Source organism: Cupressus sempervirens, chromosome 1, assembly GCF_028749045.1.
Source record: "Cupressus sempervirens isolate cs-2001-9-10 chromosome 1, ASM2874904v1, whole genome shotgun sequence".
Classification (NCBI taxonomy): domain Eukaryota; kingdom Viridiplantae; phylum Streptophyta; class Pinopsida; order Cupressales; family Cupressaceae; genus Cupressus; species Cupressus sempervirens.
Window position 1 is genome coordinate 314,498,839 of NC_143118.1, and position 12,357 is coordinate 314,511,195.

Below are 12,357 nucleotides of genomic sequence, written 5' to 3' on the forward strand. Positions count from 1 at the left end.
GTACAATTAAAAAGATTATGACCAAATGAGAGATAGTAATTGAAGAATGATGGCCATTTTAGGTGCTCTTGCTTAAAGATGAGGAAGCAATATTGTAAGTTAGTTTTTGTTGTTTTAGAAGATTAGGTAACTATAGCAATAAAATGCCACAATAAGGTAAATAGGCATGAAAAAATTAATTAATTATTTTACTACATATCTCTTCATGACATATATTTGAGCTTATACTTGATGTTAAATTTGTTATATATTTTGTTAATTCACAACACATGGGTCTTTAGAACAATATAATGAAGAGGAGAGTAGAAAAAATATTTTCAAGTTCAAAATTTGTAACTTAACCTGTAATAGACAAAGAGTACCAATCCAAATTCCATGTCTAATTGGTGTTTTTATAGTTTTGGAATACAATCTTACTAAGCACCTACTATGCTTTGGAGATCACAATAGTGCATTGACAAGGAGATCTTCCATCTAGATTATTAGGGAAGTTACTTAAAAAGAACTATTCACCTATGTTGTAGTAATCTGCAAGCTTCTATGTTGTATTAGGTTGTACAAAGGGAATTCCATCCATTGTATAGTGGAGTTCCTATTGATGAAGAGGCTTAAGTTTGCAAGCTCAATGTCTCTAGAAATGGTAATATTTCCATAATTGTGTGATCATCAGGGATCAAGATGGGGGCCCCTCACTGTCGAGCTTCATCTGCACAACAATTGCATTACTCTATTTAAGACAAAATAAGGAAATCAAAACAACAATGGGCTCACCTGAATTCCCTAGCCCTACTAGAGAATACCATTGTCCCAAGCTAATTTTCAAAACTACTAGACTGGATCTATTTAAAGAATATTATTACCCTTTCCTCCATACTTTTGTATCCATGCCAAGATTTCATTATCATTGTAGTTATGAAGACATCTTGAAATAATATTAAAAGAATAGATTAGTTTTTCAAGATGTGCATCTATATAATATTACCTTTGCATACTGCAAACATGCTACATATTGTGCATTGTACACAATCCATTTAGGGCATTTTTCATGTAAGTACAAGAAATTTTTGGGTAAAATTAAATAAAAATTTATGAATAGAAAGGTACTTAGACTTTAATACCAAGCACGATGGAGAAATAGTGATAGAAAGAGGGATATAACTTTCATGCTATTAAAGATTTATATTAAAATATATTATTAAGTTTTTCTTATTTCTCACGTGTTAGTAGAAATTTTCAATGTCATTTATGTTAATATTTTGTTCTTATAACACGCATGTTATTTGAAGTTCATAATATTGTGTACATTAGTACATTTTTCTTGTAACTTACATCTTTTAGCTCTTGAACTAGTATAACTTCATCTTTTAACTCTTGAATTGGTACACATAGTACATACTACTACATCTTATAGAGCTTTTGGGTTCACATTGATCAAATGTTATCTGGTCTTTTGTGCTTTGTAGCATAAAGATATCCCTAATTGGTATGCCTCAAAACTACACTATATAAATTATTATTAACATATATGTGCTAGTATACATTATACTATGTACATTTTAAAATCTGCTAGTATTGTATATACAATAGAATAGCTTTATATTAAATATTTTATTGTATACTATGCATTGTCTTCTATTTTCTTTTAGAGATTCATATTAAAAATCCTTCTTCTGTTGTTGCTTTTGGAGTTCGGCTTTTGGAGTTCAAAAACCACTCTAGAGGAGCTAAGATTACGAAGAGTAAAGTAGCTTAAATTTTTGGTATATGTTATTTTAAGTTTTTTTTAAAGTAGATTGGAATGAAGTAGAATCATTTTTTAAGTCTACGTTTGTTTTTGGTATATAAAATAAATAGATTGGAACTAAGTAACATTATTTTTTAATCTTGTAATTTTTGGGTGTATGATATTGTAAGTTTTTAAAAATAGATTGGAACACAACAACATAATCCCATTTTTTTTTATCTATGATATTGGAAGTGTTACAAATAGATTGGAACATATATTATCTATCTATCTAAATAAAATACCAACTATATTAATGTGAGAGACTACCAATTAGTTTTGGGAAAGAGCACAAGTAATTCATAAGCAAATGAATTAAATACAAAAGAAAATAGTATGGGGTTACACATTACGAAAATTTGAATAAAACAAGTTGCTTCTTTTATTTCTTGAAAATCGTATGATTCCAATTCTGACTGTCTAATAATAACAAGGTTATATGCAAGATTGCATTCAAATTGGATTTGTGAGAGTCACACATTCTATCCAAGATTCACGATATCAAATAAATTTTATAAATATTTGAGTTTCTTAAAAAATGTTTTTTGGAAGGCATTCTAAGCTAGTAATCAAAGCATTCCATGAGGATATTTGTCAAATAGTTAATAGTTAAAGTAGTTTGTCAAAGCTTACATATTTTGCATACAAATCTACCAACCACTACAACAACTGACAAAAACCCTTCCCAGCATCCAATGGTGTCTCTCCATACACTAACCTTAGGCTCCCTTCTTCGCATGGGTTGGGAAGATAATACGAATTGTATTTTTTTTTATGTTTTTAATTCTTTTCACGAAATACTTTTTGTGCATATTTTGCAAACATCACATTATATTATGCTTTGTTGGATGGGTTTAACAAGTTGTTCCAAAACACCTTGTTTTTGTTTTATTAAGTAGTAGGGGTAGTTTTGGTTGATGGTTATGGGCTGGTTGTTGACCAATTTGATTGTTTAAGGGCCAAACCCTAGTTTTGACTGCTTTTAATTCAAAAACATGTTGTAACACCTATTTTATGAAGTACATTGTCTTCACCTACTGTAAAAATCGATGGATGGGAATGTTCAATGCCACCTAGCGCTTTGCCTTCGAATTCAAATGTTAAAGATGATTGTTATTTTAGACTATTAGGAGGCAAAATGTAAACAAAAGATAAGCATCATGTGTTGCAAACACGACTTAGAGTTTTAAGAATGACAACTTACAACCCTTGAACATAAAAACTATACATGGGATATGAAATCTATTCATTCTGGTATCATTGAACATATTATTAATGTAATATAACAATATATGATGTACTATCAATATTGACGGTATCACTTACAACTATTATGCATCAAAAATCGCTGTGCTCCCCTGGAAGAAAAAGAGCAAAGCCCATCAAAGATGAGAGTAGGGTACAACAAGGCCATTAACCCATTCTCATAGAGCCGTAGGTGGGAGATTGTTACCTTTGTTTAAGCAATCGTAATTTTCTTCCGAAGATCCATTGCAGCATTATCAGGAAGCGCAATCATTGAAGACGGGGAGTCTATAACGCCGACGTTCATCGAACAATCTCTATCATTGTAAGTCATTCCACAAAAAGAGATGAATAAGAGGGTTGCTGCTATGATTCTACAGTAGCTTGCGAGGAAGCCTTGGAGATTCTTCACTCTTCCTTTCCTAGCCGAGACGCTTGATTCCATCGCCACAAGTGCGTGTCTGGCCTCCCTTGATTCATGACGACTCTTTCAAACAAGTCACTGCATGAATTAGGGCTGGATGATTAGTCGGAAAGTGGGCAGCAATCTAGTGGTGCGATGGATAAGTTTTTGAATGAGATGGTGGTGAGCTTTGCGTTGGCCGGCAGGGATACCACGTTTGCTGCTCTCACATGGTTTTTCTGGCTGCTCTCTTCTCATTAGAGTGTAGAGGAAACCATTTGCACCGAACTCCTACACATCTTAGGTAAGAGATCGCAACCCACAGCAGTTGATGTAAAACGAATTAGTTTCAGCTTTGAGGAATTGAAGGATATGAAATATCTGCATGCTGCTCTCTATGAGTCAATGAGACTCTACCCTCCCGCGCTGATTGACCCTAAACTTGCCTCCGAAGATGATGTTTTACCATACAGGACTTTTGTTGAGAAGGGCACGCGTCTGAGTTGTAGTAGTTATGCGATGGGAAGGATGGAGAATATTTGGGGTGGTTATTGTTTGCAGTTCAAGCCGAAGAGATGGTTCTGGTAGACGATAGGAATTGGCTTTTTGAAAATCTGGATTTGAAATTTTTTGCATTTGTTTCAAAATTGGCAAAATGGAATTACTAGCATACCGGACTTCCAATTTTGCCTCAAAACTAAGTTTTCCAACTTCCTACTAGCAAGTAAGAATTGAAAATCAAATTTTGGTTATGTTTACTAAAAAGTGTAAAAACAATAGATTGGACTACTTTTTGAAATTTGCCTTCAAACTTACGCATAAAAATGTGTCTTTACATGCATCTGAGTGAAACAAATGGTTCAAATAAAATCCCAAAAATCAGAATGAAGATTTGCAAAACTTTGATTTGGTTAAACCAAAGTTTGTAGAAATCCTGATTTTTAAAATTTCAGGAACCAAACGGACCCTAAAGGAAGAAGAATTTGTGAGAGACAATCCGTACAAGTTTCTATTATTCCATGCAGGACCTCCAACAGGCGGCGCAATAAAATGAAAGCCACTGAGGTAGGGTAGTCTCTACCTTGATTGAATTGCTTCCTGCTCTAAAAAAAGCACCTTCGAGAGGATGTTTTGTCTTCTGGACGTGTTGAGTGGATGTGCAGAAGGGCTGCCATGGACATTGTCAGAAAAAAAAAAGTTGGTTCTCCAATTAGAAGTGCTTGTGCATTCCACCTCAGAACGCTTTTCATTTTATGCTTTCACTGTGCACAAGCTAGGCGATGAACCAAATCTTGGTAAATTAAATTGTGATCTGATGACAGATATCAAAAGATTGCAATTAGATGGAGCACTCGTAGCATTTATTAAAAGATATGTCCATCTGATTTTTATGCTATAGCATTTATTAAAAGATACACAATCTACCTCGTACTACAAACCACTTCAAAAACAATTAATTATTTTGAGCTGGACAGGGTTGGGCTGAAATGTCCACCTATAATAGCCTATCGACTAATAACATAGTCAGTGCCATCATGTGGTGCATGATAGTTGTGAATGACAGTGATGTGACTAGACAAATTTAAGGTGATGAAATGCTACAAACGCAGAGAATGATGAAACAAGAATAAGGGAGAGGACCTAGTAGTTGTGCACCCTAACTTCACGCTTCTCAAAATCTTATGTGAAAATTTCAAATCACTCTCATTTTTTGGTAGTAGCTTACTTGGCAATTCCCTTGCTTATAACTAAGGTTTCAGAGCCATATCATCAAATATGATGCCACATCAGCATGCTTTTTGTCAAAGTGTCCAAAACAAGCCCAAAAAAAAGTGAGATCAATCATAGTGCATTGGAGATCCCCATAGTTGTGCAGCGGATGTGGCATCACACTTTTCATTCACTTATGGGTAATTATCATTAACAAGAACAACTTTAAAGTCACATATATTGGTACAATCTTGTCAAAAATGTTGGATGTTCAATCAACAAGTGTGAGTATTAAGTTAACAACTACTGTCACAACTATTGATACGCGCTCAAATACTGGGTCCTCTCCCCTATAATAGCATTTGCCAAATCGAACTTCCTTGTTGGGTCTTGGAAAATAAATAACCCCTACTCATCTAAGGTGAATTCACAGCATTTATTAAAAGATACGCAATCTACCCCATACTACAACCCACTTCAAAAACAACTAATTGTTTTGAGCCGGACAGGTTTGGACTGAAATGCCCAGCTATAATAGCCTATCGGCTAATAACATAGTCAGTGCCATCATGTGGTGCGTGATAGTCGTGAATGACAGTGATGTGACTGGACGAATTTAAGGTGATGAAACGCTACAGACGTAGAGAATGATGAAACAAGAATACGATAGCATCTACCAAATCGAACTTCCTTGTTCGGTTCTGGAAAATAAATAACCCCTACTCATCTAAGGTGAATTCACACTTGCTAAGCAAAAGCCAAGATCGCTAGTAAGTAAATTGCCAATAAAGATCTAAGCCATTCTCCGCCTTGAAATTATTGAGCAGCCTTAAGCTGCAATGTGATGAAACTTGTCTTTTTTAAATGGAGAGCAAATCGGAATGCAAATCAGCTTTCTTAGAAGCCTGTGGAAAGGGTGATTTAGTCGGTGCCATAAACCTGTTAGAAGTAGTCAAACCCATGTGGCTGGTTAGTTACAAAAAAATTGCCAGTCTGTCGTACTTCCAGGATTGACTGTTAGTGTTGTCAAAATAATACCAGATCCTCTACAATGTATGAGGAAGTTAGTTTATTTTCAACATGAATTCAGGGAAGCTCTACAAACCTATAGGTGTTGGAAGTCTCTATAAATAGAGAGAAATTGTAACACATTGTGTGCAGCCAGATTAATAAAATAATTTTTGTTATCTGCTGTCACCAATTTCTTTCTCTTTTCTATTTTTCAATATGGTATCAGAGCCTAGTTTAGCCAGGTTCAGCTAGAGATTCATTTAGAAGTTCAGCTAGAAATATTGCTAGAGGGTTTTGTTGAAGGAAAATATATTGCTGGAAATGGTTTGTTTGTAGGGCTGATTTGTTTTTGGAGTGATATTTGGTTGCATGGCTGTTATGCTACTGGAATATTGCTAGATTTGTTTGAAGGCTAAATTTTTTGCTAACATGGGTTCTTCAAATGAAGTTTTGCCTATCTTTGATGGAAGTGGTTTTGCAGATTGGAAGATTGCAGTCAAGAATGCTCTAAGAGAGAAGGCTTTATGGAGGTTAGTAAATAAAGAAATTGGGGAACCTCAACAAACTGATAGAGAAAAGGAGTTATGGAAATGCAAGTTGGAGCAAGCTAGAGAAGATATGTTGTTGTCAAATGAAAAGAAAGGCTAATCATTGAAGTCAATGTTTGCAATATGAAGATCACAATAGTGATGGTTGTAGCAAGAGGTGTACTATTGGTTGTACCCAACACTTCAAAAGTTTTTACTATATTGATGAACCATGTATTTGAAAAATATTCCTAGAGAACTAGCGAGCATAGTGGCTGGGTACCCATGTGACTCGGTAGATGGATTATTTTTCATATGGACTCAATATTAGTATGCTAGAGAAAAGTTTAGAGTTGGTTTACCTATCATTGGACCGATGGTTTTGTGAAGTTTGAAGGGTTTGTGGTAATCCAAAACCACTTGTTTAAGTAAATCTATTGAACGGTTTGTGGTAAGCCAAAACCACTTATTTAGGTGAAAAACCTAAAAGTCCTCAAGGGTTTGTGGTAAACAAAAACCACTTTTTTGGGTGAAAGATCCTAAAGCATTTTTTTCCGAAGAGTTTGTGGTAAGCTAAAACCACTTAACAAGAAAAATGAATTTTCTATGTTGTAAATGGGTACCTCAAAAGGCTTAATGCCGGGACCTATCATGTTTAAATTTCTTATTGTAATTTCTCCCACTGAAAGAGTCTTTAGTGGTAGAAATTAAGGGAGGATGTTAGAAGTAGTCAAACCCATGTGGCTGGTTAGTTACAAAAAAATTACCAGTCTGTCGTACTTTCAGCCATTGACTGTTAGTGTTGTCAAAATAATACCAGATCCTCTACAATGTATGAGGAAGTTAGTTTATTTTCAACATGAATTCAGGGAAGCTCTACAAACCTATAGGTGTTGGAAGTCTCTATAAATAGAGAGAAATTGTAACACATTGTGTGCAGTCAGATTAATGAAATAATTTTGTTATCTGTTGTCACCATGTTTCTTTATAGTTTTAATTTTCAATAAAACCAGCTCAGACAGACTGATCCTTCATTTAAAGAGATAATACCAAAGCTAGAACAGTCAGGTCAATCTCTTCTTACACTTTTTTATTTAAATTAACAAGCATGTTTACTTTGTTTGTCTTGCTTAACAATGTGGTTTGGCTTGTAGGTTTCATCAGCAAAATAAGAAATGTTGGCAGTATTAATTTCTCCCACCATCCACAGCCGCAGAGCCATCCACAGCCACAGACAAACAACCGCATATAACCGCCCAAGGTCATTTCAGAATCAATCTTCAACTACCAGTAGTTGCATATATTAATTGATATATATTGATATATTAATTAATATATTAATTGATTTGAGTATCAGATGTTTATCTGATCATGGTGGATCAGTAGAGCCCATTTTGAGTTTCTCATTGTGGATCATGAGTGGATGAAATGTTGTAGCATTCTATGAATTTGTAATAGATTTCAGATATGTTAATGAGTATGAAGTGTTGTAGCACAACTTGATGTCTTTGTGTTTTTCTTTGATCCACTCTATCCACCTCCTTCAAGTGGTATTAGAGCTAATGGAATATGATCCTAGAGATCGTGGAGAGCTCAAGAAGTTTAAAATCGATGAAGAGTGTTGTGGCAACGTAGCCCAACAAACAATGGCATTTGAAGTTATCTTCTGCAAGAATAAAGAGAAGAACAAGTCAAGAGATTGCTATGAGAAACAAAGAAGTTATGAAAAGAAGAAAGCCAAAGTTGAAGTGTGTTTGAGTTAGTGTTGTGTGACGCTCTCATTCATAGATTAGAAGCATGTGGAGCATCTTTGTGCAAGCAGGAGTGCCAAAGAATGCATATACATGACATGGAAGATATTGATCATGGAAATTTTTATTATGTTTGTGTTTGAAATATGTGTGTCAACTGTTATGCATTAGTTGTTAAAGTTAATTTAGTTATCTTAGGCGTAATAAAAGGTGAGATGGTGTGCTAAAGCTTGTTTTCATAGTGCAAAGGTCTCTGTATGTGCTGATTTGGAGTTTAAGTGTTGGAATCTGAATGAGAAAATGTTTAAGGCTTTGTCATATCAAATGTGGTCATGTAATAGTAGATTGCTGAATTGATATCCCCCAATCAAGTGATGAAGATTGAATGAGAATTGCTTGTTAATAATCTATTGTAAGGGGTGCATTATCGGTTGTACCCAACACCCTAGAGTTTGACTGAATGTATTGATGAACCATGTATCTGAAAAGGATTCCTATAGAATTGGCGAGTACAGCGGCTGGGCACCCATGTATCTCGGTAGATGGATTTCTTTTTATATGGACTCAATAATTAGTTTGATGCAGATACAAAAGAGAAAGGCCCAGAGTGATGATAGTTTCCTTGTAGTGATGATTCATGGTCAGTAAAACCAATGAATGCTTGGTTTGTAAACCATTGGAGTGCAAAGTTTATGGTGATCTTGAAACCATCTGTGTGATATTTGTGGAGTTTGTGGTGAGCTTGGAACCACTTCAGAATTGCATTGGTTAGGGGTAAGCCGTAAAACCCAAAGTAATTATAATGAGGGAAAACAATATAAATGCAGTAGCATTAGTGGAAGAAATTAAGGGGGAGTGCTGGCAGTATTAATTTCTCCCACCATCCACAGCCGCAGAGCCATCCACAGCCACAGACAAACAGCCACATACAGCCACCCAAGGTCATTTCAGAATCAATCTTCAACTACCAGTAGTTGCATATATTAATTGATATATATTAATATTATATGTCATGCAATACATGTGTTTGATACTCTAGAGAGTTCTCAGACCTCTATAAATAGAGGCATTTTGTAAAGATTTGAGTATCAGATGTTTATCTGATCATGGTGGATCAATAGAGCCCATTTTGAGTTTCTCATTGTGGATCATGAGTGGATGAAATGTTGTAGCATTCTATGAATTTGTAATAGATTTCAGATATGTTAATGAGTATGAAGTGTTGTAGCACAACTTGATGTCTTTGTGTTTGTCTTTGATCCACTCTATCCACCTCCTTCAAGAAATATTGATGAAAAAGGAGAGACGGCTTTACATTTAGCTGTAAGGGAAGATTGCCAAAAGATGGTGGAAATTTTGGTTGAATTGTATCCCAGTTTGTGTGATATTGGCAATAACGAGGGAGAAACTCCACTAAAATTGGCAGTGAGTTTGAGTGTTCGAGAAGCCGTAGGGCTTTTAGTAACTCGCACTCCAAACGCCCTGCACTGCATGGTGGAGCTTAACCATGTCGAACTTGTTGAATATCTATTTAAAAGAGAGGTACACTTGTCAAAACTCATCAATGAACCGTACCAGCTATCCACAAATTCTACTCCAATTGATGGAGAAGATCAGCACCTTCAAGAGGAGAAAAGTCCCCAAAATACATCTGGCGATGGAGGAGTCAAGCCTTTACAAAGTCCTTTGAGGAACAAAAAGAGGGCTGAAGAAAAAAATTCGAATGACACAGCAGATACCCAAGATGACCAGCCAATTGTACGACAAGGAGACACGCCTTTGCACATTGCAGCAAGGAACAAATTCGAGCATGTAAGATGTTTAGAACACTTAATCTTGATGATTTCTTACCACCCTCTTTATTTTATTTTATAAGTCGTAATTGTATGAAGTATTTACAAGTAACCCTAATTTGTTTTTATGTATAGAAAATGTATTGGTATGTATTGGTTAGATAATCGAAGTAACTACCTTCTTCTGTACTACAGGGTCAGTCTCTGCTATCTAATACATCAAAAATAAGAAATAATCAGACAACTAATTGTCCCTCTTTCTTTTTCTTTTTGCTGTGTAGATGGCAATCTTGCTGCTGAAGGTTCGCGGGGTGAACAAGCTTGTTCGCAACAGCGAGGGCAAGACACCGTTTGAAATAGCAAAAGAGGTCACGGAGTACCATGAATCTTTCAGGACAATAAGAAGGCTTGGAGATTTTAGAGGTAAGTCCAAACGATTCATGTACTGTGCACCAAAGGTGAGCCATAAAAAGTACATGAAAGCAAGGCAGATGGTAAACAAAGCCTACGAAGACAGGCGCAATGCAGAACTAGTCGTGGCGGCGCTATTAGCTGCCATGACATGTGCCGCTGCCTTCACTGTCCCTGGCAGTTTCAATTCGGAGAGTCCCGCAACAGAGAATGAAGGGAGCCCTGCTCCTAACCCTAGTCATCTACACGATGATCAAGGGACTCCTCTTCTTATACCCCTCGTTTCTTTTAAGCTCTTCATCATTTTTTACTGCGTAGCCTTCTTTCTCGCCCTCTTTGTTTGTATCATGTGGGAGATGAGCTCAGAGCTCACCACAGGGCACAAGATGTTGTTCATGACTGTCAATAGTTTGGTTGTTTGTTGTAGCTTTGGCTTCACCTCTTATGGGTTTATGGCCGCAGTCTACGCCATGCTGGCACGTAAGGTTAAAGACCTTCTCTTGGGTTGTTCTTGGAAGTCTCATTGCAATTACTTCGTGTGGCATCCTCGCATTTATACGTCAGTCGTTACATTTTGTTGTTACGAGGGCGAGATTCCACCGGCTGTGCGGTGTGTCTTGTTTTGTGGATGATATTGTTGAGAAGGTGTGGTGTGTAGCAGAGCGTTGTAGGCTCCTAAACCTCGTGCGTTCAGGTGATGATGTCTCCCATGATTTGCTCTCTGGGCTTTGCAAGTTCAAATCTGATGATGGTAGGACTCACAAGTCCCACTCTTGGCCCTCCTGCTGCTGTAACCATGTTTAGCTATCACTCTACAACCTCTGTCTCTCCGCTTCTCAAGACCGTGCAATGTTAAACTTTTGTACAATGTAATAATTGACTATCATGTAGTGTAGTATAAAACTAAAGCGTTATTCCTCCTACAAACGAGGTATCTAATTGCTTTAATCAGGCTCATTAGATGAAGGGTAAAGTAGCTTTATAGTTTATGTATTCTAAATTTCTATATATTTTAACAAGCTTTTTTTTTTTTTGTTGTCTTTTTGTGTGATTTCAATGCTTATAGTTATTAATTTGATTAGTCAAAAGTAGTAAGAAATGACAATTTCAGCTTGGTATTTCATACATATTTCTTATTTGTTAAATTATTATTATTTTTTGATTATTACAATATTTATCTTATTGATTCAATAGATATATACATATATCATTCATATTAGTATCATTAAAGTCTCAGCTTTTTTGATCTAGTGGGTATTACCATTGGTGGCTATTGGTCTACTAGATGAGTTTATATATATATATATATATATATATATATATATATATATATATATATATATATATATATATATATATATATATATATATATGAGTTTTGTGAAAGTTCAATAGATAATTAAAAAGGAGTTATTTAATTATTGAAATGTTATATTTATATAATATTTGATTATAAAGGCTATTTTTATATTATATTTAATTATATTTTTACTTTTAATATTTATATTTATTAATTTATTATTTAGATGAAAATGATTAAAGAATTGATCAATAGAATAGGAAACAATTTAAGATCAAGATTGCACTTTGACCTTCAAAGGTAGTTGATGAGACAGTTTGGGCTTCTATAAAGAGCTTTTAGTAGAGATGTGTGGCAAATGGGCTATAGTAGAACAAGAGGTGAATTTCATTTAGGCTAATTTAATCTTTGAGGAGGACAATA

At 35.2% G+C, this 12,357-nt stretch overlaps 1 pseudogene; it reads left to right on the forward strand.

Moving 5' to 3' along the window:
• The first annotated feature begins 3,587 nt into the window (after positions 1 to 3,587).
• LOC149577372 (uncharacterized) lies at positions 3,588 to 11,438 on the forward strand (annotated as a pseudogene).
• Positions 11,439 to 12,357: the final 919 nt, after the last annotated feature.